At 44.2% G+C, this 27,707-nt stretch overlaps 1 protein-coding gene and 1 non-coding gene across 2 annotated transcripts in view; both read right to left on the bottom strand.

Moving 5' to 3' along the window:
• The window catches only part of SLC4A10 (solute carrier family 4 member 10), a 204,729-nt gene that overhangs the window by 171,464 nt on the left and 5,558 nt on the right, over positions 1 to 27,707 (bottom strand). The window lies entirely within an intron of this gene.
• On the bottom strand, positions 7,334 to 7,405 carry TRNAA-GGC (transfer RNA alanine (anticodon GGC)). Its single transcript has one exon. It is a non-coding gene; the product is annotated as a tRNA-Ala (tRNA).

The raw sequence follows: 27,707 nt of genomic DNA, 5'->3' as shown, positions 1-27,707 counted from the left end.
ATTCCCTCCCAAGGGAGATTGGCCTATCCTCCTTGATCACTGCTTTCAGCCAGTAGGTGAAGACTTTTCCAGTTCGGATAGAACCAAAGTAAAAAAAGGCAGGAAAACGACGAGCTGAATTTAGCGAGTTCGGGCGGACGCCGAATAAATTCAGACAAATTCGGCGTCCCCAAATTGGCATTCTCCCGCGGCGCCTTCCTGAAAAGAAACAAAGAGCGAGCTCTCTTCTGGAAGGCAAGCAAACTTGCCTTTCAGGAGAGACAACCAAACACCAGTGGGAATAGGTGGCCAAGCTGGGTCTTCTTCTGGCCAATCAGAGAAGGGATTCTCCCTTTTGAACCTCTCTGAATTGGCCAGGGGAAGAGATTAATTTAAGTCTGATTATTTTCCTTCAGTCACATTTATGATAGTAAGACATATGTAGTAAATAACAAAATCATGTGAAAAAGAAAGTATATTTGTGCAAGAAGAAGAAGTGTTGGTTTTATATGCTTTCTCTACTGCTTAAGGAAGAATCAAACCAGCTTATAATCACCTTCCCTTCCCCTCCCCACAACAGACACCCTGTGAGGTAAGTGGGGCTGAGAGAGCTCTAAGAGAGCTGTGACTAGCCCAAGGTCCCCCAGCTGGCATCGTGTATAGGAGTGGGGAAACAAATCCAGTTCACCAGATTAGCGTCCACCACTCACGTGGAAGAATAGGGAATCAAGATTAGAGTCCACCACTCCAAACTACCGCTCTTAACCACTACACCACACTGGCTCTCATGCATGATGGCAAAACTGGCAAAACATGTGATGGTGATTACAGCAAGCATATTTACATTTATGTGTTTATTTATTTTATGCCCAGTCTTTCTCCCCTGTGGGGACTCAAAGCAGCTTGTATCCTTCTCCTCTCCTCCATTTCATCCTCCCAACAACCCTGTGAAGTAGATTAGGCTGGGAGCATATGACTGTTCCAAGGTCACCCCAAAATCCAATTTAATGGATAGGATTCATTTCACCATGAATATATTTAGAATTGGGCTATTGGGAATATTATTTCCCTCCAAGATGTTTTCCCCCTTTTCCTCCCTCCAAGCCTTCTGTTTTGTTCTGCCACAGATTTTAATTCATGTTATTCACTGAGATGACCATATTTTTCCTTATAAAGAGCAGCACACTGTGTCATTAAGGTCATCCTGGTTGTCTCGCAATAATGCAGGGACGACAGCCACAAGACAATGGAATTACAAGCTCTGAGTAATCATCTTCATCAAACAGACATATTTGCCCTATACAGTTCTTGGGAGGAGAATAGGAACATCTTGTTCAAGCACAATGTCTCTCTGCCATGTTTAACCTAAGAATAAGCCACTTCTCACCATAAGAAAGACCAAGACTCAGAGAAGAAAACATTTCAAGAGCCAGTGTGGTATCATGCTTAAGAGCAGTGGTTTGGAGCGGTGGACTCTGATCTTGATTCCCTACTCTTCCACATGAGTGGTGGACGCTAATCTGGTGAACTGGATTTGTTTCCCCACTCCTACACACGATGCCAGCTGGGTGACCTTGGGCTAGTCACAGCTCTCTTAGAGCTCTCTCAGCCCCACCTACCTCACAGGGTGTCTGTTGTGGGGAGGGGAAGGGAAGGAGATTGTAAGCCGGTTTGATTCTTCCTTAAGTAGTGGAGAAAGTTGGCATATAAAAACCAACTCTTCTTCTTCAAAAATGGATGAGGCTACTCAAGAGACACCATCTTAGGTGGACACAAAACTGGTATCTTCTAAGAAAGTCAGAGTAGTGTAGTAGTTAGAGTGTTGGACTAGGACAGTGGTGGCGAACCTATGGCACGGGTGCCAGAGGTGGCACTCAGAGCCCTCTCTGTGGGCACACGAGCCGTCGCCCCAGCACAGAGTTTGCCTGAGTTCATTCCCCTGGCTGAGGAGGCTGGGGACCAGCGGTGCCTTCCCGGCTCCTCCGGGAAGCACCGGGCTCCTTCCCAGTGCCTTCTCCGCAGTCGCTGGCTGCGCGCTCCGGAAGTGAAGACAACGATGAGCCTTCTGCCGAGAACTGGAAGAGGCGGAGCCGGGACGGGGCTGGACCGGGAGTGGGACGCCTGGGCGGCCGTCTGCGGTGGGCTGGTTGGTGACTGCAGTGCAGGGGGTTGGTGGTGAGGGCCGAACGGGGGCCCGCCTGGTGTTTGTGCTGGAGCCAAGCCCTTTGCTTAGCTCGGGTTTCCACTCTGCTCATTCATGCAACCGAAGGTGCCTCTGAGCGCTTGCAGAGGGCTTTCCCCACCATCAGCCCCCCCCCCCGCATAACAGTCTTTTTTAATTCGTATGAACAGTTGGAAAAAGAGCCAAACGGAAGGGGTGGGGGCTATGCTCCAGCTGCTTTCCTTCCCCCACTCAGCCACCCATGCAGGGTTGCCAACCTCCAGGTAGTAGCAAGAGATCTGCTATTTCAGTTCACCTGGAGAAAATGGCCGCTTTGGCAATTGGATTCTATGGCATTGAAGTCCCTCGCCAAACCCCACCATCCTCAGGCTCCGCCCCAAAAACCTCCCGCAAAGAGGGACCTGGCAACTCCATGTGGACTTCTAGCTGTGTTGGCACTTTGCGATAAATAAGTTGGTTTTGGGTTGCAGTTTGGGCACTCGGTCTCTAAAAGGTTCGCTATCACTGGACTAGGACCAGGGAGACCCAGATTTGCCACTTTGCCATGGAAGCACACAGGGTGACTGTGGTCCTGTCACACACTCTCAGCCTAACCTGAGAGTTAGGGGTTTTGTTGTGAGGATAAAACTGAGGGCTGAACAACATTGTAAGCAGCTTGGGTTCCCATTAGGGAGGAAAGTACAGCATAAATGTCTACATGCATGAATAGGAGCAAGGCCAATTCAGCAGCTACCCCTAACACTGCATTCTAGGGTGACCTCTGACTGATATTCCATTCATAACAGACAGGTACCATATGTACAAAGTGGTATTACCTGAATGAATAATTTTTGCTCTTCACAAACAGAAAAGCACAATTTCATTTGTGGTTGTAATAATGTTTCATGCAGCAATAAGGTAGATAACTGAGAACTCCCTGAACACTTGGAGGAATGGCAGTAATGTAGACATGGAAAGGTGTGATTCTGAATTCCTTCATAAATAAAGCATGTGATCACAGTTATCAGTTAACGGGGGTAGAGGGGAAAAAGAGGAGGAAAGCTGGTATAGAAGTCATTGTTGCACTACAGAGTATCATCCAATTCAAACCTAATTTGTTCTGAAAAAAATGCTATGCACTTCCATTGGAATATATATAGGGGCTAGCAGCATTTATATAGGGACAAGTGGGGGTCCTGCAAGATTCCCATCTCCTCCCATATCACCGAGCCTGGTGCGACTCCAGGCCCCACCACCCACCTTTGAGTCCAACTGCAGCGGCGGTGATGTCTGGGAGCAGCTCCGGTTCTGCGGTGTCTCCCAGCATCCACCGCCACCAGCTCTGAAGAAGGAAGGTAAGTGCATTATGTGCACATGCACAGACAACACTTTTTATTTTGGGGAAAATTTAAACCTCCCCCAATGTATTTTTTTTTTTTAAGATCTCAGATTTTTCTAAGACAGAAGATCTGTTAAGATGCGGTTATACCTTTTTATTTGGCGTTACTGTTAAAATAGCTACAAGAATGGCAATATAAAAATTTTCTTGGACAGGGAAATGGACTGCCTTCAAGTGAATATTTTACTTAGATTCATATTTGTCACAGAGAATGTAATGAATGATGTCACATGTAAGTCTTTCAAGAAATATTTATTGTTAAAATATTTATAGACCTCCCTTTTCCCTGCATGGTTTAGGAATACTGCCATCTAGTGGAAGGTGATTCTGGTGTGCCTCTGTAATGGCTTGTCAGGAAAGAGGGGGACCGGGGAGTAGGGGGTTGTGAATCACTCTTGAGAGGGGTGATAGAGTCTGAAGTGAAAAGGCAGCAAGGGAGATAGCTGAAGTGCTTCTGAGGAGCCCAATGGTTTCTGTCAGAGGTGAAATAAAGGTGTTCCAGGGAAGAATAAAACCAGTGGAGTTCAGAAGTTGGTTGGACCAAGTCTTTCTGCCATCTGATGTGGTTGTTCTTATTAAAATTCTGCTACTGTAAGAAAAAGTTGTTCTCCAGCAGAACCTTTAAATGATGGGAAACCTATTGTAAGCTCTAGCCCTGCGACAAACCCATAAACAGATTTCAGCAGACGGCAAATCCACGAAAGCAGTTTTATTGGTTGGAATCAACAGGTTTCAGAAGCCATATTCAAAAGGACACTAGTAAGGGGAAAAGGCAAGGTACACAGCATATATGGAAGAGCAAAAGGAGATAACTGGTAACCCAGGCAACCCCCCTCCCAGAGGCAGGAAGGAGTACTTGGCAATTCCCACAGTATGGGAATCTATGAAGACTAAACATGGGGCATAGACTGGCCTTGGACAGAATAGCACAACAGCACCTGGAAGCAGACTACCGCATACCATCCCCATGGCCTGCTCCTGACACCTATACAAATGCCATACCTCAACACCAAGTCTGCAAGGACATTTCCCACCTGCCACTATACAAAGAGAATTGGGACTCTTCCAGAGTTGGTGAGTAGAGCCCAGAGACTAGGCAGATGTATTTCTTTCCTCATGACGATTTTGGAACTACTCAGTATTTTGCGGTGTTATTATTAATAATATTTCTTCCAAAATTCCAGTTCTATAGTCCTTTCCCACCTTTGGTTTGAATGGGTCGATCTCACCTCTGTGAACACTAATATCCTGGCCCTTTAAAACATGTTGGTTTTAGGAATACTACATTGGTAGTCGCTAAATTTCTTTCCCAGTCAATCAAGATGAAAAAATACTAATTTTCTTATGGGCTGTTTAGATGGTTCCTTTTTTTCTTTTTCTTTATTTTGATCTCAGTCTGACATTGTTCAGGGCCAAAGTAGCCATAGGAACAGTATCATTAAGGAATCCATAAGTAGGTTTTAGAAATGGACCAAGAAAACAAGAGAAAAATGTGTTCCTTTGCTATATAGCACAATCATAGATCTAGAAGTGGGAGAGAACCTTCTTCAAGATTTCAAAATATTCAAGAATTCATAAGCAAGAGTGTTGCAGAAGATGTCATAGAGCAATTGTTGGTCACGTGAAGCTCCTGGGCAGTTTGTCTTGGGCACCCCTCATTTTTTCCTTGGCTATAATTAGGGTTGCCAACCTCCAGGTACTAGCTGGAGATCTTCTGCTATTACAACTGATCTCCAGCTGACAGAGATCAGATCACCTGGAGAAAATGGCCACTTTGGCAACTGGACTCTATGGCATTGAAGTCCCTCCCCAAACCCCTTCCTCCTCAGGCTCCGCCCCAAAAACTTCCCGTTGGTGGTGAAGCGGGACCTGGCAACCTTAGTTATAATGTGGTTTATCCATATACCTCCATACCTCCTTATCCTGACCAGTATCCATGAGACAGACACAAGACACAGAACTGCCATGGTTCTCCACTCCACTCTTCCTGGTAACTTATATCATAACACAATGTGTGACATGATCTCATTCTGCTACATGTTTACCTGCATGCACTACCAACAGCCAAGTATGCGAGACAATGTCTGGAAATGTTGAGGATTAGATAGCGAGCTTCATTACATGTCAGACAGACAAGGGTTAACATTGATTGTATTGATGCTGACCAGTTCAAGAAGGTGATGTAATCTCCAATGTGTCTATTAGCTATTGGTCAGTGAGAATCAGTTATAAACATGTTGCTGGTCACGTAACCACAATCTGCATATTACTGCTCTCTTCCTTTGTTTAGAAGAGAAAGCAGTACCCAGTTACCTTTTGAATCTCAACCAGAGAAGATGGGGCAACTCTGTAATTTAGAGATGCCATACGCGTAAGTTTAGTAACTGCCAGATCTTTTCTGGCACGTATAGGAAACTAGAAATGTAGTAAAGATTTCTTGTTTTAACCTCAAGTATACCTTACCCTACTTTTTAGTAGTTTTGTTTTTGCTAAGACAAAGGACTTTGTCTATTCATTGTGTGCGTGTGCCTTAATTTGACTTTCACCAGCCAAAATCATACAATCCATAATCCTCTGATAAAAGAATTTTCCCAACAGGAAAATGCATACCATAGTGACAATGTACCATGCATTGTGTACATGTTACTAATGAGATGAAAGATTCTGAAAGCATCCATTTATGCCTAGACTAACTGCCCCGCTGAAGGAAGCTGGAACATTAAAGGAGAAGAACTGTCCTATCAGGTCCTTGTACCTTGTATCAGTATTATACTACAATCACCATGAAATCCTAAAAGAATCCTGGAAATTGTAGTTTGGTCAGGGATTGAAAATTGTCTTCTAGGTCCCAATAACATTTACACCCACAAACTACAATTTCTAGACTTCCCTGGACATGGGAATTACTGTGAAACCCTAAAATATATATTGAGCCACCTAGAGAGTTGATATAGCTGAAAAGAGTGAGGCACACATAATTTAAATAAATAAATAGGGTAGATATTATTTTCAGAAAGGCTGTAAATACCACAGAGAATCAAGTTTCCTGTATGAATCACATTTGCCATGACAGAATTTCAAGACTTGGTAAAATCCAGCATGTGCAGCCCTGACTCCCTGTTCTTTTAACATGCCACACAAATCGACAATGTGCAAATGGGGAAGCGGAAACCAATATCTTTAAAATGAAATAATTAAAAGACACAAACAAACAGCAGATAGTTGGGATCATGAACAATTTTCTATAACTCATCATATGTGAAAAAGCCAGAAGAGATTAGTGTAATAGTTTAAGCCTTAAAATGCATGATGCATTTGCCATTTTATAAACCTCCGGATTAGCTTGGTTTTTAATTCTTAGTTTTAGCTTATATGCAGACTGACAGCTGAAGGGCTGACAATACAAAACCGACCAATACATACACACACACAGGAACACACGAAGTTGCCTTCTACTGAATCAGTCCATCAAAGTCAGTATTGTCCATCAAAATCAGTATTGTCTACTCAGACCGGCAGCGGCTCTCCAGGGTCTCAGGCAGAGGTCTTTCACATCACCTACTTGCCCAGTCCCTTTAACTGGAGATGCAGGGGATTGAACCTGAGACCTTCTGCATGCCAAGCAGAGGCTCTACCACTGAGCCACGGCCCCTCCCCGGGGGGGAAAAACTTGCCTTATACTGACTCAGACCCTCGGTCCATCAAAGTCAGTATTGTCTACTCAGACTGGCAGTGGTTCTCCAGGGTCTCAGACAGAGATCTTTCACATCACTTACTTGCCCAGTCCCTTTAACTGGAGATGCCAGGGATTGAACCTGGGACCTTCTGCATGCCAAGCAGATGCTCTACCACTGAGCCACAACCCCTCCCATCTTGCTTGCTTGCTTTGTCCGAAACAGATGACAAAATGGTTCAGGAATTGCAAACTTAAAAGAAACCATACCAGCAACAATCCAACACATGGCTTGGCCACAATGGCACCAAAGCCAGGACTTCTCTGCTCTGAACAGATGGATCTGGATCAGAACAGACCAAAATTGTGCCATGGTGCTTTGTCTGCGTATCTGTCACCCTGTAGCTGAAAGGTCACCCCTATAATCAATATGGATTCATTGGATATTGGCTGACATTGCTTCCTTCCTAGCCAGGGAAACAACACTTACAGGAAATACAGTTCTGCCCACCATGTGTAGGGTCACGGGTGTAGTCGTTAAGAGCAGTGGTTTGGACTTCCGCTAGAGATGCTGATCTGAGCGCCACGTTCCTCGGGAGCTCCCGAGGGACCCATGAAACGTCCAAATTTGGGGTGCACCCTGCACTCCTACCCGGCTCCTAAACAGTGGACCGGGAATCAGGAACTCTCCTGCAGCCTTGAAGAGCGGTCTGACCCCCATTTTTTTGAGAGAGGAAGACTCTTGGGGAATTGGGTGCAGTCCCGCCGGCATTGAGGGGAAATACAACGCCGCAAACGTTTCTTTGGAATCAGGCTCAGATCTCCTCTACCTATTACCACCTAAGAAACTACATGAAGCAAGAATACCTACTCTTCTAAAATCTGAGTAAGTTACAAAAATTCTTTTGTTTTATCTGGATCTGGAGGTTCTGAAGGATTGCCAAATACATTTATTAAATCCGTGCCTCCCCATCTGATGTATAAATGACTCTTAGAAAACAAAAAAAAAATCAGATAAATTGGCAGGAATCCTATCAATTTGATCAGTGGGTAGACATAACAAACAGGATTTTTTGAAAGACGTTACAACTATCAATCAGATACTTCGACACTGAAAGGAGAGGGAGGAAGAATCCCCCCTCCTTAGGTGTCGTCTTTCTGTCTTCAGTGCCTAATGCCATCGCGAGAGTATCATATCGTGAGACCAGAAGTGTGGCTCTCTTGTGTAACTGGCAAATAATTTCCAAGTTCCTGGACAAGAGGAGGTAACGGAAGGTCCACGGTCCTGCAACCTTTTGGGTATATCCTGTTTTCTGCAGTAGCTCTATACTAGAGTGTTTCCAACTTGATGGTATTTTAACATTAAAGTACTACCCGCAACACAAGAATCCTGTTAAATTACCTACAACCTTTTTTATTTTTTGGTGTATTTGTCTGGACTTTACCAACTAAGTTTCAACAAAACCCTTAAAAGCAGCAAGCATGGAACGTGCGATTAAACAGATGGATCAATTACTTGCCATGACAAACACCCTATATCAAACTATTAACCAAAAAATGGATTCTATTCTGGATGTAATTAAAGACATAAAGGACCAAGCTACTACAACGAAGTCAGACGTGGAAGCAGTGGATTCTCCAATTGAGAAGACGGCTGAAGATCAGAAAATCCGCATAAAAGAAGTGGAGAGCCAGGATAAACAACTAGACGCTGCATCCTCTCAACAAGAAATTGCAACAGACCAGCTGCTTACGATGGATATGAACGTGAGAGACTTTGATTTTTGTCTTTACAATTTGCCTGAAGAATTCTTTGATACTAGCTTGGAGGACTTGAAGGGTGGAAAGGCTGGAGCTACTGGGATTTCTCTTTACGATTTTGGAATTGAAGAAATTACAATGCAGGTTTACTATGAGAACTCTATGCTTGCAGAGGGAACTTTACCAACAATATCCAAGGATGCTCTTCGATGTTTGGTGTTAATGAGGAAAAGTGGAAGACCCTGGAAATTCCGGACAAAAGGACTGGCTAAATGAGTCTAGTTTTTTTTTTTTAATAGACAAGGAACTGGTTAAAAGATTTGATTTTGGTAATAATGGCATAATTTACTATATTAATACATTAGAAAGACAATTTATAATGAATAGGTGTTGGGAGACATGGAGGGTTTATGGAGAAACTGTTTTATAAAGTAGTGGATAATTGTTACTTAGTGATCTAATCCATTTACTATTAATGAGATTTATTAATTTTTTTCTGTGTTAGTATTAATTATTTTCTAATGATTATATTCAATGCTATATCTTTAAAACTGTATGAGATTTAGTTTAATGAATGTAATTAAAAATATTAGGATTAGAATTGTTGATACCAAAGAGTATACAGGTTTATTAATGGATGGAGGGAGATGTAGGGGAAGTCCTGTTTATTTTTTTGTTCTTTTTCTTTTTACCTATATATTAGATATACTTTCAATAACAACATAATTTTTGATGGTTTTTAATAAATGTTGAAATGTATATGTTAACTTGTTTCAGAAAAATAATAAAATTATTTTTAAAAAGAGCAGTGGTTTGGAGCAGTGGACTCTAATCTGGAGAACTGGGTTTGATTCCCCATTCCTCCACATGAGCGGCAGACGCTAATCTGGTGAACCAGATTGGTTTCCCCACTCCTACACATGAAGCCAGCTGGGTGACCTTGGGCTAGTCGTAGCTCTCTTAGAGCTCTCTCAGCCCCACCTACCTCACAGGGTGTCTGTTGTGACTCTTCTTCCTCTTCCTGATTGACATACACCTGGAAGAAGGGACAAGTCTTCTAGACCAAAGGACATGGGTCCCAGGTAAACTTATACCCCACTTTTTCTTTTTTAACAAATTCACTGCTTCTAGCAACTCACAAGTGTCATGCCATGTCGTTTAACAGAGAGTCATCTGGATCTAATTACACAAGAACATATTCTTGTATTTGGCATTAATTGTCAGAGATGATTTGCCACTTTTATTTTTATTTGGGCTGTGGCTTGCTACAGTTCTTCAAAGATAAATGGCAGACAGCAACAAAGATATACTGCAAGTTAGGCCACAGACTTCATGGATCTGGGCAGGGGGAAAAGGTTATGTGTGTTACAAATCATCCAGGATCAATTCTTCCCCTTCCCAAAAAAGTACAGTCGATTTTAATCTATTTACAAATGCTGAAGCTGACATATTTTAAAAGCCAAATGAAAACTTCCAACACAAACACTGACAAAAAACTGCAACATAGCATAATGTTAAGGTGAAAAAGGTGGCCCTAAAACTCAAATAAGAAAAATTCAAACATGAATTTGAACTTAATCACAGGAAGAGAACCGAAAGCTTCAAAAAGTTCTCTTTTGAATATTAGTGTTTAATATTAGTATTTTATTAGAGTCTTGACTTTCATTTGGCTTGTTTTAGTGTCGTGTACCGGTATATCTCTCTGTATTTTTCTTGATTAGATCTGAATTTGACTGTACTTCCTGCATTTTGACCGGGCTGTTAGTTTTTTTCTTTCCATGCCTTCTACATAAAAACTCTGCATTGAGAGAATCCACCCATAGCATCTGAATAGATGGGCTCTAGTATGCAAAATCTTGTGCTGGAATTAAAACTGTGTTGGTCTTTAAGGTGCCATGAGTTCTCTCTATTTCTTTACTGCAATTTGGTATCATTTGTGAACTGAAGAGTTTTCAAAGCATTACTTTCAATCTGATTACTCCAGAGAAAACAGCTGCAGAATTGAACTCGTACTAGACCTCAACATCCACAGTAATCTTCAGATTCTCCCAAAACAGCATAAATTCTCATGCTGAGAAAGTGCATTTAAAGTGCTGATTAACTATGCAAGCTCCAGTATATACAAAGCCTGTCATTTAGGTTACCTAATTACGCACAGCCAGCTCCTGAGATATATGAATTCTACATCACGACTTATTTGTCAGAGCAATGCTAAGAGAAGCCCTACATTCTTGAAGTTTGTAGATCAAATTAAATATGGATAGAAAATATTTGGATCTAACGGAAATATTATAAATTAACCTTTTGTATTTGGGGCAAGTTGGGTAATGTCAGTTATCTCGGGTCAGGCCCAAAAGAGGGGGGGGGGGAAATCTCAGATATCTTCCATAATGTCCTATTTTGCAGGAAAACAAGCAGCGATTAATTAACAAAGAAGAGATAAATGCAATTATTACCGTTGTTCAGCCCATACTTAACAGTCCTCATCCTATAATCCCATGAAATTTAGCATGGACAGAGGCATGCACATTAATCCAACGATTGATTCCCTGTTGGCACAGAACTACCCTGCTAGCAAAGGGCTTCAGCGGTCACCATCCAGGAAGGCACGCGTGGGGCTCCTCTGTCCCCTGAAGTTAATGGGGAAGCCACCGATGCTGGAGCAGGAATGCACAAGGAGCTCAGGATCAGAGGCCATTAACTTGAAATCAATCCCATGCATATATAATCTCTCTTGCCCGGGCCATGTTTGAACCCAAATGCCTATCAATCCTCTTAAAGTTTTATACCCTGAGCTACCAGAACAATGGCTGGCCGCCTTTAAACCCATCCATTCGAGATTTCCACACTAAATTAAATAGCTGTTTTGAAAGCAGATGTAGCACATTGGCAATATGGCTATGCAAACCATAAATGCAGCACATTTTCATGTTTTCCGCTCATGGAATCGCTCGCAGATCCTACCAGCATATATAATGATGTTCTCACGTTTGCTCAAAGACAGTCCACATACAGAAACGGGTTGGTGAGAAAGCATCGCTGTCCTAGATCTCCATCCACACGTGCAAAAAGGTTGTAGGGGACCAGTATCCAGGCAGAACGTGGCGCAGTTGTGTGCAGTTTGTCCACTGCCAAACAAATGGTAGGTGCTATCAGGTCCAACAGAGTTTATTGGCTTTTGAAGGCTTGCTATCCAAGCATCTTCCCCTCCTCCCAACCAATTTCCTCCAATGGACAATCAGCAGCACCACAGCTGATCATTCATAGAATTTGTTTCGCAGGAGAAAGCTGCGTGCAGTAGCAGCTGTGCGGACTGCAGATGCGCGAGGGCATGTCTGGCCGGTGTGATTATACTTCAGGAGGAACACTGGCACTGCATTGGATTGTACAACTCCCTTCTACTATGAAGAAGGGGGGAACCTCCTTGCTCCAGACGCAAAGGCACCTCAGTTAGTGGAAGGGAGCCCGTACACAGATCACTTCCGGGAATGACTACAGGAAGAGCCAATTAGAGGGGGGAACCATGAAGGCCCTTTGGCCTGGGCCTCACACAGAGCCTTCAGTTTAGACATAAAATATTCAGATCATGTCTCACTCTTGTTAGGAACCTTATTTTGTTTTCATGTTTTCATTTAAATTTTTTTTAATACGACTAGGGGCCTCAAAACTCTGGAATTGACTTGGGCTTCTCTGGATCTCCGAGAAGGCCTGACTGCATCACTTGGAAGTGTATAGGGTTGCCAACCTCCAGGTAAGTAAAAGCTATTACTTAAACAAGTTGGCACATTAATGTTGAAATTAAACGGGACTGAGGAAGACTTGAGACGATCATATCCCTTTCTACTCACTCTTCGTTTGAAGAAGTCGACCTTGGATTGATTGCTACTGAATACCTTTTCAACCTTACCTTGTACAAACTTACCTTTTGCAATATATTGTTTGCAATATATTGTTGTATGCTCCATGTTCAATATGTTTCATTGTTAAGCCATGCTATCTTTAGTCTTTCCTGTGCTAAGTTTCTAACCCTTGGGAATAGCGCAGAGATGTTTATTTTTGGTTGCTTGCAACCTCCAGGTGGTGGCTGGAGTTCTCCTGGGATTACAACTGATCTCCAGGTGACAGAGATCAGTTCACTCAGATAAAATAGGGTTGCCAACCTCCAGGTAGTAGCTGCAGATCTCCCGCTACTACAACTGATCTCCAGCCGATAGTGATCAGTTCACCTGGAGAAAATGGCCGCTTTGGCAATTGGACTCTATGGCATTGAAGTCTCTCCCTTCCTCAAACCCTGCCCTCCTCAGGCTCCGCCCCCAAAATCTCCCACCGGTGGTGAACAGGGACCTGGCAACTCTACGTTATACCCCTCTGAAGCCCTGCTCCTCCCTAAACCCCACCCTCCTCAGGCTCCACCCCCAAAACCTCCATTTTTTCCCCTATCCAGAGCTGACATGTGAATCATGTCATGTAACATGTGAATCAGCCCTATGTTGCATTCTATGTATGATGGATTCTAGAGGTCATAATATACTAAGATGTTTCTCCCACTCCCAAACAAATCACATAAGTGGCTTAGCAGAATGCTAGGATTCACTATGTCACAAGCAACTGACAGGTCTAGGAGAATCGCCTGGGAAATACCTCCCCATTAAACTCTAAATGCACACTGCCTACCAGAACTTCCCTCCTTTAATGATACAGCTCCTAGCCAACAAGCTGTGAGCTAACCACACTGAACTGCTAGGCAGAATTTTTAAAAATTATTTTATTTTATATAATTTATTTGATCACATATATGTCCTTTAAATTCTTCTCACCTCTTTTAAATGCAAATAAACCCAAAATAATTTTCACTACTGGAATTGTAAAAACTGGATCACAACCACCCAGCAGAAATAGTAGTTTATTAGCTACAGGCATATCTATATCAGGAATTAATGGATTAATCAGCTGTGCTCTTAATTGCTTATATCTTCTGCAATAAAATAAGACATGCATGCTTACCAGAACTACAAAAACTATCTTGGTCCCATGGCCAGGAATAGATAAGAAATTGCCTTATCCAGAAAGCAGAGAGGTGACCACAAAGTCTATTGCATTCAAATTTCTCAGAAACAGGAGACAGGATTTTTCTGCCTATCATTTGGCATCCTCGTTAACTGTGATTTGCTAAGGAGAGGCCAGATAACCACTACCTTCAATTGTAATGCCTGAAATCATTATATGCTATGGGAAATGTATTGGAAATGTATTCTTTGATTTGAAATATATTCTTTGTACTCAATAAAGTATATCTGCACTCATAAACATGCCACACTCAGCATATTAGAGGTGGCTTGTATAGTTACACCAAGCACTTGCATATGTTACAGGCCTCAAGTATAAGAGGCCCACTGTTGCTCCTTAGTTAGAAGCTAATTAAAGAAAGAATCCATAGAAGGCCTTAGTATGCTTGCATAAGCTGGTTTCCAGTGATACGAACCAGCTAGGAACCCTTGGCAGCTGCCAGGGTCCAAGATAAGAAGAACTGCAGTAATTTAGAATCAAACAGAGCAGCACCTGACACTGTAGGGTCTTCTTGCTCATTAGTGAGCATGAGATCATCACTTTCTCTGTAACCGCCTTCAATTCTGTAATAGGTTATGCTAATTTGAGGGTCCCAAGTATTGGGCATTTGGGTCCTTACGTGTGTATTACGCCTCTGTACCTCCCATTACCAAAGATTATATCCGTGCTTGCACTCCTTTGATGTCGGTGTGAATTGTCCTGCGCATTTGGGCAATTTTCACCCGGTGTGTATATTGGGCCTAATAAACAAACTGCTTTAAACTATCAACCTCCTACTGTGTTATTGTCATTGGGAATTGATACAATAATACAGGCTTATCACAATGAGGCTAGAATCCATACCTCCAACCGAAGTACAATTAACTCATTTCCCGCCAGTGTGCCCACTTATCCCCACTAGCTTTTATAATGGCCAAAGTCAGAGGCAAATGCATGCAACTTGTACCCTCTCAGCATCAAAATCAGAAAGTGACTCATTGGCTTGGGTTCGAGCCAATGACACTCTGCCTCAAGCTACATTTACATGCTGCTCTTTCCTAAGTTCTGCCTCTGAATTCATCCCAGAGTTCCCAACTCTAAACTCAATTTTATTGGGATTCACACTTTCAGCCCACAGCATGCCTGACCTCCTACAGTCGGGCTCCCCTAGCTTGTTGAAGCCATGGGAACTTTGAGGATAGGTAGTCGGTGCCACAACAAAACATCTGTTGAGGGGAGTACCAATCACAACATGGCTGCTGCAAGGGCTGGGTCCAATCAGAAACCACTGGGAGGTTCCATAAAATCTTAAAGAGGTTCCAAGTCAGGCATTCCTCCAAAGATAAAGGCAACTGTTTTCAGCTGGGTGCACTCTGCAGACTAGAGTTGCCAACCTCCACCTACCAGCTGGAGATCTCCTGCTATTACAACTGATCTATGGCATTGAAGTCCCACCCCTCCCCAAACCTTAGGCTCCGCCCCCAAAACCTCCCGCTGGTGGCAAAGAGGGACCTGGCAACCCTACTGCAGACCCAGAGGTGTTACCCTGTGGGATCCTCAGAAGCACTTCCTGCTTCAATAATGTGGCGGAAATCCAGGGCTGACTCTTTGCTATGGGGAAGAAGCGAATCGGCACCAGCGAACACATCAGTAGGTGCCGAAGAGTACGACTTTGGGGATCGCTGACCCTGTCCATGGGCTGGTGTTGGCAAGTGATAGAGCTCCTTTACCCAATAATGCTCGGAAGATGCATTTAATCTTGTAAGAGATTGTGATCCTATTGCTGATTTTTAAAACAGGAAACACTTCACAAATCTGCACCAGGTTGTGTTCCTATATGTGGTCTATTACATTTCTCATATTGCTTGAGGACTTTGCATGCCAGGTTGCATATAAACAAGGTAAATACTCGCTTTGAGTTGTTTCTCCCCCCCCCCTTCTCCGCCACCATAACTTGGCAATGCAATTTATTTAGGTAGTTAGACTTCTGATAATGATTTCAAGTAAACAGATGCTAAGGAGTTTGGGATTAATGACAACAAAATGAATATAATGTGCGAGTGGTGATCTATAATTCCCAGCATGATTCTTCTCCTGGAGAACCAAAATGCCTGCGAGCAACTGAACTTTAAGAGGAAATGATTTTTTTAAAATGTGTTCTGCCTGCCAGTAGGATACCAAACATTTAATGTTTCCCTGTTTTGCATGATCATTTGTCTGACGAGATGCACTAGCACAGATTTTTGCAAACACCAGTAATACGGGCCCATCCCCAGACTGAACATGGAAATCATATTGCTGTTTCCCTGTTAGAGCTAATCCAGGAGTTGTCTCAACATTATAATGGTCCTGTAGTGTTCTCCTCAAACTAAAAAATAACCCTTACAAACACACACACAGAGAGTGGGGCTGCCAACATCAACGTAGGGCCTGGAGTTAGGGTTGCCAGGTCCCCACTTACCTTAGGCGGGATGTTTCTGTTGAGGACGAGGGGAGGCTCCCCCTGGCACGGGCGGCTGCAGCGGGCAGCCCGCTCGCCCCGGCTAGGGAGGGAGAGGAGAGGCTTCCTGGTTGGCGGCGGGCCTGCGCATGCACGATTGCCCGCCAACCCTCAGCTGGGGCACTTTGCCAGGGGGTTGCCCACCACCAGCGGGCACCTGGCAACCCTACCTGGAGTTCTCCCAGAATTACAACTGGTCTCAAGACTGCAGAAATGTATTCCCCTGAAGGAAACTTCAGTTTTGGAAAGTAGACTTTATGGCATCACATCCCTGCTGAGCTCCCTCCCCTCCCTCAAATTCCACCCTCCCCAAACTCCAAGAATTTCCTACACCATAGTCCGAAACCCACACGCATACACGTGTCCGTATTCCTAATGCTGGACACAAGTATTTCCCTTCCCCATCTTTCTCCTAAGAAAGGACTGCTTTATACAATTCAGTGTGACCATGCGGCTCACCTGTGAGGGGGAACAAAGGCCAAGCATTTTCCCCCCTTGTAATAGATGCTTCTGAAAGTCCAGTTTCACAGATTTTCCAATTCAATGTGTGTGTGGGAGGGTGGGGGAATCTGGCTAGGAGGTATACATCCCCATTCACATGCTATATCCACTTAGTTCTCTCAGATCTTATATTGCCTGATTATTGGATAATATTAGCTCAAGTCTGGCTGCAGGCGTCTTCCTGATCTTTCTGGAAATTATGAAAAAAAGGGGAACATCCAAAGGAATTCGCTCCTCAGTTACCATGACTGCCACTTTAGCAATACTTCACGCATGAGTGTTATTTTGATGAGAAGTAAACGAAAGCCCTGAAAGCCCTGAAATAGTTCATTTACATTTCCTTCCAAATCCTTCTTATAATGGATAAGTTAAGTATCAAACTGCATGACGCTGGAGTTCTTTGAGCCACTGAACATGACTTCCTTGCCCCTCCCGCAGCAGGACCAAATGCCTTCTCAAATGCTGCTCACAGAGGATCCTCCTACCTCAGGAACAGCATAAAGAGTCAGAGGTATGCCTTAGGAGGGGGGAATCCCTCTCATTCACGGAAATTAGGGTTGACAACTGCCAGGTACTAGCTGGTGATCTCCTGCTATTACCACTGATCTCCAGCTGATAGAGATGAGTTCACCTGGAGAAAATGGCCACTGTGGCAATTGGACTCTATGGCATTGAAGTCCCTCCCCTCCCCAAACCCTGCCCTCCTCAGGCTCTGCCCCAAAAACCTCCCACCAGTGGCAAAGAGGGGCCTGGCAACTCTAACGGAAATCCTCCAATGGAACTAGGGTTGCCAGGTCCCCCCTCGCCATTGGCGGGAGGTTTTTGGGGCAGAGCCTGAGGAGGACAGGGTTTGGGGAGGGGAGGGACTTCAATGCCATAGAGTCCAATTGTCAAAGCGGCCATTTTCTCCAGGGGAACTGATTTCTGTCAGCTGGAGATCCATTGTAATAGCAGGTTGTAATAGGTTGTCATGACTGGAACCTACCTCCTGACTGGAACTTCTGACATGATATTTAACACCCCTTTGAAAAATGAATTTCTTAAAATATTTAGACACACTCCTTTCCTATTGACGAATGAGGGCTCACTGATATGGATGGTGCAGCAGCACAAGAGCTGGAGAGCATTTAAAAGTAGTTGGGGGGCTTCAACTGCCTACAGTGTGGGCAGAGCATTAAATCCTTTCTGCCCTCGCCCGCACTGTGGCCCACTTCGTATCCCCTCTCCCTGTGGCATTCTTTCTCAGGGAAAACGGGGTGCCACTTATGCGTTGCTGAACACAGCAAAGACCATTCTCGCTTCAACTTTGGAGGCCCACTTTTCTCTCACATCTGAAAAGATGGACTTTTAGCACCTGTAAACATAATAACAATCCACCCTCCTTACCAAAAGGTCTCCTCTTCCCTGTTGGGCTACAGGAGTCACAGGAGTGTCCCTTGATTGGAAGGAGGTGATCGAGAACAGTGACTCATACAGACATGAAGCCTCCTCTATGTGAGGGTACCTTGAGCTTACAAGAACCTTTCACTTTTCTCCCTTATTCTGTAAACTTCACATTGGCACACTAGCCATTCTCTCATAACACATAGTTTGAGAGTCACTAAGGTAAGCTGGTCCTGACCTGGATGGTCCAGGCTAGCCTGACCTCATCAGATCTTGGAACCTAAACAGGGTCAGCCCTGGTTTGTATTCAGATGGGAGATAGGGTCGCCATTCTCCGGGTACTAGCTAGAGATCTCCTGCTATCACAACTGATCTCCAGCCAATAGAGATCAGTTCACCAGGAGAAAATTGCCACTTTGGCAATTGGACTCTATGGCATTAAAGTCCCTCCCCAAACCCCCATCCCCCTCAGGCTCCGCCCCAAAAACCTCCTGCTGGTGGCAAAGAGAGACCTGGCAACCCTAATGGGAGTGGAAGAAAAAAGGAGGGGAATAAACCCAACCTAAAAACAAAAGGTGGGTACCCAAGGTTGGGTGAAAGGAAAATATATATGTCTATGTATAAATACTGAAAGTATAATTTATTAGAAGCGCTATATAAAAGTTAAAATTATTTAAAAGCATTAAAATAGCACAATGGCATTTCCTGAGGTTGATAACTATAACCACATACCAAACACGTTTCGGCCTATGTGGCCTTCATCAGTGGTTAATTAAAACCCTTTGTAAACCTGCACACATTTACAGAACTACATTAATGAATACAAATACAAACAGTTCAAACCCAACCAGGCATGTGTATATGTTGTAAATTCTATTCTCAATTACTCAAACATCCGGTATAATAGGTTCTTGTTGTAATACTGGTTAGTATAAGTCTCTCAAATACTATGTGTGCAGGTATCAACCTAGTAAAACATGTGTGTGTGTAGAGTGCCGTCAAGTCGCAGCCGACTTATGATGACCCCTTTTGGGGTTTTCATGGCAAGAGACTAACAGAGGTAGTTTGCCAGTGCCTTCCTCTGCACAGCAACCCTGGGCTTCCTTGGTGGTCTCCCATCCAAATACTAACCAGGGCTGACCCTGCTTAGCTTCTGAGATCTGATGAGATCAGGCTAGCCTGGGCCATCCAGGTCAGGGCAAAACACAGACTTATATATATTTTCCTTTCACCCAACCTTGGGTACCCAACCCTAATGGGACACCACCAAGGAATACCAGTGTAGCTATGCAAAGGCTGGCAGTGGCAAACCACCAATGAACATCTCTTGCCTTGAAAACCCTACGGTGTCGCCGTAAGTTGACTGAGACTTGACAGCACTTTACACACACGTGATAGGCTGTCTTTTTTGGGGGGAAAATACTGTTCCTTCTGCTGCAGGAATTGGTTCTCAGATAGTTTCCCTCCCCTCTGCGAGACGTGGGTCTGCAGTGCTGCTTATTGCCATGAGTGTTTCCTGTACATAGATAACTTACTTGAGGCTTCTACAACATCCTTCCAAGCTGCAGTGCTGCTGGCTGCAATTCTCCCCGTGCTTCAAAATAAGCCACTTATATACAATGCTAATGTGTGGACATGCGTTGTCCTGTTAATTTATTCTGAAGCATTTATAGCTTCCCTATCTTCATTAGCCTAAGGCTGCTGACAACTTAGACATAAGAACCACACCATAAAATCCAACGACATACAATGCAAGCAACAGCTCAGATACCACCAGGTAGAAACGCACATCCTTTCAAGGAAGCGACTGGGTGAAACCCATTAAAAAAAATCCTATCACCGCTTCATTGCACCCCTTTAAGAAAAAGCCTGGTGAAACAATCATTTTGGCCCTCTTTCTAAAAACCTGGAATGGTACAGACCTCAGCTGCTAGCTCAATCCAAAGGTCAGGGAATGGGTTCAAATCAGCTCAGGCACAAGTAACCACCAAAAACGCCCTTTCAACAGACTGCACAAGCAATACATTTTGATAGACCAAGGGTAACTATTGTTCAGGTTTGTGTCAGGAGAAGCAGACTTTCAAGGCCCATGGGCATAAAGGGCTTTCAAGGTAAAAACAGCATACTGAAGCATAGCAGAAACCAGGGCACCTGCTTCAGAAAGAGTGTCATACGCTCAAACTGTCTTGACTTTTTAAAAAGTTCAACAACCCTATTTTATGCAAGGTGTTGCTTTCAAGGGCCGCCCCATGCACAGCGTACAAAAGTAGCCTAACCGACAGTATTTCAAAAGGTTCACTCTTAGGAAAAAGAGAATGCTGTGTTAGTTAAATTGGAGCCAAAAAAGCCTTACTCAAAGAATCTAGGTAACTGATGCTATGCCATGCAGTACAGGTCATAGGATGAGGATCACGGCCCCTGATCCCAATCAAAGGACACCCCTTACTCTAGTACAGGTGGGCCTGTTTTCTTCCCACCTTTGCCCTGCTTGCCTCTCAAATAAAGCTCTTGCCAGTTTAACTTTGCCCCCCCCCCTTGATTCTTGCCCCCAAAGGAGGCTAAAACACTTAAATTTTAGGTCAAATCCTAACACCTAACAATCCTATTCCCCAAAAAACCAACAAAAAAACAAAAATAGCATAATGAAATCCTGCCTAGTGCGTATTTTTGTACAGCTTCCTCCACAATATTAAAAGCACAGTGTGAACTAGGACACAGTGATTAAAAAGCCTCAAGATTTGCAGACCGTTTTATTACTGCATGTGCGATGCCACCTATTTATAATTGGCCAGTCCGCACCATGAAGATTTGTTTTTATTCTGTGACGCTGCAAGGGGCATTCACGACTAGCCTCTGCGCAGAACCCCCTGGCTGATGCTTCCCACATTTCATCCCGCCACTGATTTGTTTTTTTAGTACAGCATTTGCAGTGCTGTCCCAAGGAGGATTATACACCCTTCTGTCCACTGAAGTCAATCATCTGAGAAGGGTGTAAGTCTGCTTAGGATGACACTGTGGGCCGCTGGAAGAGTCCTTGACTGTAACCAGGTGCAACCTTCTTTTAAATTGTATTTACTTCACTTCATTTCTACCCTGTATAGCAGGGGTGTCGAACTCATTTGTGAGGAGGGCCGAATATAACATAAATGTCTCTTGGTCGGGCCGAAGAGGTGTAACAAATAAATAAATAAATAAATAAATAAATAAATAAATAAAATGTAATGCCTGGTACAGGAGATACAAACTTTATAGAAGACACAAGCAAAATCAATTATTGATATTGGTTTTTTTACTTAAAACACAAACAAATTTACAACAATAAAATTCTTACAGCATTTTCTTTTATTTAATATTGTTATTGTTTTAAGAATGTTTGTATTTTAAGTAAAAAATGATATCATTAATTGGCTTTGCCTGTGTCCTCTATAAAGTTAATATTTCTAGTCCCTTGCATTCATTTTAAAAATGTGGTGGGGTGGGGGGCGGGGCAGCTGCCTTGGCTGGTGAGCTCGCAGCGGACTCGCCAGCCAAGATCTGGATGGGGTGGTGGTGTCCAGAAAGGCAGGGAGAAGAGAGAGAGAGAGAGAGAGAGAGAGAGAGAGAGAGAGAGAGAGAGAGAGAGAGAGAGAGAGAGAGAGAGAATGGGTAGACCTGGCGTCCAGATGGAGACGGTTTTTTCCCCCCACAGAGGCCAGGTCTACCTGTTGGTTTGCATGGCAGTAGACCTGGCCTCCCGATGGGGACATTTTTTTTCCCCCATGGGGTCTACCCATTGGTTTCTATGGGCATCCAGAGGCCCATAGAAACCAATGGGTGGACCTGGCCTCCGCGAAGGGGAAATAAAGAAGTCCCCATCTGGAGGTCAGGTCTACCCATGTAAGCCAGCGGGTAGACCTCACCTCCATGGGGGGGGGGAGAAGTTCCCGTCGAGGAAAGGAAGGGAGCAGGGCAGAGGGGAGGGGGGCGCAGAGGGCGGCTGCACCCGGGAAGGGACGAGGGTGGTGGGGAGAATGGCAGGGAGGCATGCCTGGCCCCCACAGGGGCCTGGCTGTGCCCGGGGAAGGAACTAGAGGGGAGGGGAGGGTGGCAGGGAAGGTGGCTGCGCCCGGGAAGGGGCAAGGGCAAAGGGGAGAGCGACGGAGGGGCACGCCTGGCCCCTGCAGGGGCCTGGGTGTGCCCGGGGAAAGGAAGAGAGCAGCGGGGAGGGGAGGGCGGCGAAGAGGGTGGCGGCGGAAAGGGCGGCTGCTCCCAAAAAAACCCAAAAGCGGCGGGGGGCTCGCCTGGCCCCCGCGGGGGGGCTGGTTGCATTTGGCAAAGGGTGACAGAGCAGGGGCATGGGCCTTGGCTCGAGCCGGAGAGCAGCCCTCCGGGGGCCGGATCTGGCCCGCGGGCCGCCTGTCTGACACCCCTGCTGTATAGCATTCGGCTAATACTATGACTTCCTACATAATTATTAGCTAATCTTTTCCCTAACGGCCTGGTGCTCTGTGCAGTGCTACCACTGGACTGGATTCCATTGAAGAAACGCTTCTTAAGCTGGAGGAAGGCTAAGTGGAGTGGCAGGGCAAAAACCGCAGCAGGACCACAAAGCTGATTAGGATAGCAGCTCTACTGCCATTTTGCCTGGATGAGTATGGTTGCCAGCCTCCAGGTGGTGGCTAGAATCTCCCGCTATTACAACCGCTCTCCAGGCAACAAAGATCAGTTCCCCTGAAGAAAATGGCCATTTTGGAAGGTAGACTCTATGGCAGGGGTGGAGAATGTCAGGCCCGGGGGCCGTTTAAGGCCCGCAAAATCATTTGGGCTGGCCCTTCGTGGGTCCTGGCAGATCTCTAGCTCAGAAGGATCTAAGTCTGGTGATCCACCCCCTCCCGCCGACAGGAATAGCCTCTGTTCAAGGCAGATGTGAGTTTGTTTTGCCGAGAAAAGGAACATTTTCCCCCCTTGCAGAAGAGTTGTTAGCTATGGAGCTGCTAGGACCACCCAAGAAACTAATTTTTAAGTTGATAATTTTGTATGGCCCACAAATGATGTTATAAATATCTAAATGGCCCTTGGCGGAAAAAAGGTTCCCCACCCCTTCTCTATGGCATTATACCCCACTGAAGTCCCTCCCCTCCCCAAACCCCGCCCTCCTTAGGCTCCTCCCCCCAAATCTCCAGGTATTTCCCCAACTCCGAGCTGGAAATCCTATGATCCTATGAGTCACTCCCCATCACCACCACCATAGCTAGGTGCAACTAGAAATGAAGGGTTGATCACACCTTTTGGGGACTGTAAACCCTTGGTTAAAAAATGGCCATGTGAATCAATCCTGATAGAATATTACTAAGGATGCCAGCCAGGGTCTCCACACCCACAATCAAGTCTGTGCAAAATTTGCACTTTGATTACCCGGGAAATCTTTCCCGCTTGCCCCTGAAAACTCATGGTGGAGATTCATGCAGTTCCTCAGTGAACTCCCACGCTCTGATTCAAGACTCTGGAGCTAAGCGCAGATCATATTTGCAAATCAATAGTATCATTAGACACCCAAAATGCAGTATTTCATACATAATTACAGAGGATGATTTGTTAAGAGAAATGCTGTTGCTGAGGTATCATACTGAACATTAACTACCAAAGGTTTCTTCCATTAAGAATAAACACAATTACAAAGATGAATTTTGAAATGCGCCATCTCTTCCTGCCTGATGTTTCTATTCCACGCGCACACACACGGCCATGATCGGAACGGGCATTCAGGAAGACTGGAAGGGGGAATATGGTTAGTACAAAAAGGAAACTGTAATTTAGATCCAGATACATCCAATAAGTAATAAAGGGGAAAAGAGCTATGTCCAAATATGATTGATAAATTCCATTCAATGCATTCAGAGGAGCAGATCCACTATCCCTATCATAACAGGCACAAAATAGACTGGTAACAAGGCTTTTTGTTCACATCTTCATTAGAGCTATTTTTTTTTCTACGTACCAACATGAGAGGTCCATTTTACACTATGATGCATTACTCCTGAGGAGTTCGTTCCACCCCTCACAATTATCCTAATTCAGCCCTAAATTTAGTTACATTCCATCATTTTTCTTCCTGCTCTTCTGGATTCTTTTTACCTCTCCCACTTTATTCTCCCCACCCCCCAACACACACAGAAATTATGTGCCTTTCCATCACCCGCACTTCCACAGAGCGTTTGATTGGGGTGGGACAAAATGAACACATGCAGCTGCCATACTGAGGCAAACCATATGATAGGATTCTCTACTCTGACCTGCACCAGCTCTCCAGTAGACGTATGTCACTTTACCGGCTATCTGGTCCTCTGAACTGGAGATGCTGTAGATTGAACCTGGGACCTTATGTATGCAAAGCAGATGTTTCCCCACTGAGCCATGGGTCTTCAACGGTCCAGCTGGATCTCCCCTGACTACTTAGCTGTGCTAGAAATGGGGAGGAGTTCAGCAACCTGTACTGGAGACTTTCCGCTTCGCGCTTGCCTACCCTAGATTAGGGCATTCATAAGACCAATATGTAGTTTTTCCCAACACTAAACCGATACGGCAAAAGAGATGTCAGCGTACAGCTCTTAGGGAGGAAGATTAGTAACCATTTGCAGCAATTATCTGCATTGCCAACTTCAAATGCTGCAGCTTTTTCTTATTACCTCTAAACATTTTTCATACATGTCAAACCCTGGCAGTTCTCAGCTTACACAATAGTGCACAGCCTAGCCAATAAAAGAGGGTTGCCACAACTTTGAAAAGCACCTAGTGCAAAGTTTCCTTCTGAAAATGGACGGTATGAAAGAAAAGGCACAGGGGTAACCACTTTCCACTGTAATGTGGAACTGGAAACAAACATGAACTTATTGTAATATTAGAAAACAGCAAGAGAGTCCAGCAGCATCTTAAAGACTAACAAAATTTCTGGCAGGGTATGAGCTTTTGTGAGCCACAGCTCACTTCTTCAGACACAAGAAAGCTCATACCCTGCCAGAAATTTTGTTAGTCTTTAAGGTGCTACTGGACTCTTGCTCTTTTCTACTGCTATTGACAGACTAACACGGCTGCCCATCATGATCTACCTTATTGTAATATTGGCAGCTAACACCAGCAAGGTAATGAATTTCCTTTTTGTTTTGTTTTGATGGGTTATAGATAGCAGGCATCTTTTGGGGGAGGAGAGGGTGGTATTTGCAGTTATTTTGGTTTCCGCTTGTAATTTTTTAACTATGACCGTAAGCTGCCTTGAGCCAAGAAGAAAGGCGGAGTAGAAATATTTTAATTAATAAATAAATAAAGTCAACTGGAGAGAAAAAAATCAGCTTGTGATGATGTGGCACAGAGCAAGCAGCCATGCAGAAAATCCTTAATCTATGGTCAAACCACACTAGAAACAGAAATTTCTGGCTCTCTCTTAATTGTGAACCAACCTGTCCAGATAACAACACCCACACATACATAACTCAACACGTGTAGTTGTCTTACACTGAGTCAGGCCACTAGTCTGTCAAGGTCAGTATTGTCTACTCAGACTGGCAGCAGCCCTCCAGGGTATCAGGCTGAGGTCTTTCACATTACCTACTACCTAAGAATCTTAACTGAAATGCCAGGGACTGAACCTAGGACCGGCACAAGGCCAGTCCAAGTATATAAAGAATGAAATCTGCTTTTTATATTATCTGGACAAGCCCCAAATAAACTCAGCACTGTTAAAATTGTGCAACACATGCAGATGTTTACAATCAGCAGAATCAGCGGTCACCTGTAGCAGAAGTCAAAGCTTGAGGAAAATGTACTGTGAGCCACTGTGGTGTAGTGGTTACAGTATTGGACTAGAATCTGGGAGACCTGGGTTCGAATCCCCACTTTGCCATTGCAGCTCATCAGGTGACCTTGGGCTAGTCACATGCTCTCAGCCTTACCTACCTCACAGGATTGCTGTGGTAAGGATAAATTGGAGAAACGGAATATTGTTAGTGGGTTTGGGTCTCCACAAAGGAGAAAACATGGTGTAAATGTCTAAGTAATTGTTTTAAAAATCAGGAAAAAATAGCACTTCTAATATTAAAATGGCTTCCCCAACCAAATGCACGTGACTCATAGCTCTCCATCAAGATTAACTTCCTATCAGCACAGTTTGCTCTAATATCCCTATTCTCAACACATTTAAAGGTAGAAAATGATTCTAATGCCCACAGAGCATGAGTCAGTGTGATAAACATTCTTACAGTTGGTTCTCCAAGGAGATTACCGGTACACACATTCCCGGAGGACAGGTCCTTCAGTAGCCATGCTGACTAAATGGAGTCTCCAGGTTCGGATACCATAAGACTGGCCATTTATGCGGGGTCAATTCTGATGCTCGCTCAAAGCTCTCTTTTTAAAAATGCGACCTTTAAAATGACTATTCACGGTCCCGATGCAAGAGGAGAAATTCCACCCCCACACACACTCGCCTGCTCCTTGTTTGCACAGCTATTAGCTAGCTAACGCACATCTGTGATTTTGCATGTTCCTTTGAGGGGATTCTTCTCCGTGAGGGTGGAGCAAACACAAAAGGTCGCTTTAAAGGGGCTCTTAAGAAATGCGAAGCAGGTATGCGCCGGCTTCACAGTCACTTCCTTTATCTTTTTTAAAAATTTTATTGGAGAACAACAACAACAACAATAAACAATTATAGCAACTAAAAGAAGCAGAAAGGAAAGACAATCTTCATGATTTAAAATACAATATATCTATATACACAATAAAATAACAACAGGATTCCTATGCTACAGCTTATTTCTTTGTCTTCATATTCATCATTCCGTCCTGACTGAGCACAACGCATTCTCCTTTCTCGCCTTTATTTATAAAATTCTCTATTTTATTTATAGTTTGTGACCATAACTCATCTAAACTTATTGTATCTCTAGTTTTCTGATACGTTGTTAGCTTAATTAAAACATATATTTCTTTATATATTTCTCCCTCTCCCATAATACTAGAACACGGGGTCATCTGCTAAAGCTGGAGGGCGAGAGATTCAAAACAGATAAAAGGAAGTATTTTTTCACACAACACATAGTTAAATTGTGGAACTCCCTGCCCCAGGATGTGGTGATGGCTGCCAGCTTCAAGGGCTTTAGGAGGGGGACATATTCATGGAGGAGAGGGGTATTCATGGCTATTAGTTAGAATGGATACTAGTCATGCTGCATACCTATTCTCTCTTGTATCAGAGGAGCATGCCTATTATTTTGGGTGCGGTGGAACACAGGCAGGATGGTGCTGCTGCAGTTGTCTTGTTTGTGGGCTTTCT

Source organism: Euleptes europaea, chromosome 15, assembly GCF_029931775.1.
Source record: "Euleptes europaea isolate rEulEur1 chromosome 15, rEulEur1.hap1, whole genome shotgun sequence".
NCBI lineage: Eukaryota > Metazoa > Chordata > Lepidosauria > Squamata > Sphaerodactylidae > Euleptes > Euleptes europaea.
Note: the sequence above shows the minus strand (reverse complement) of the source record. Positions and strands in the feature narration are given on the sequence as shown.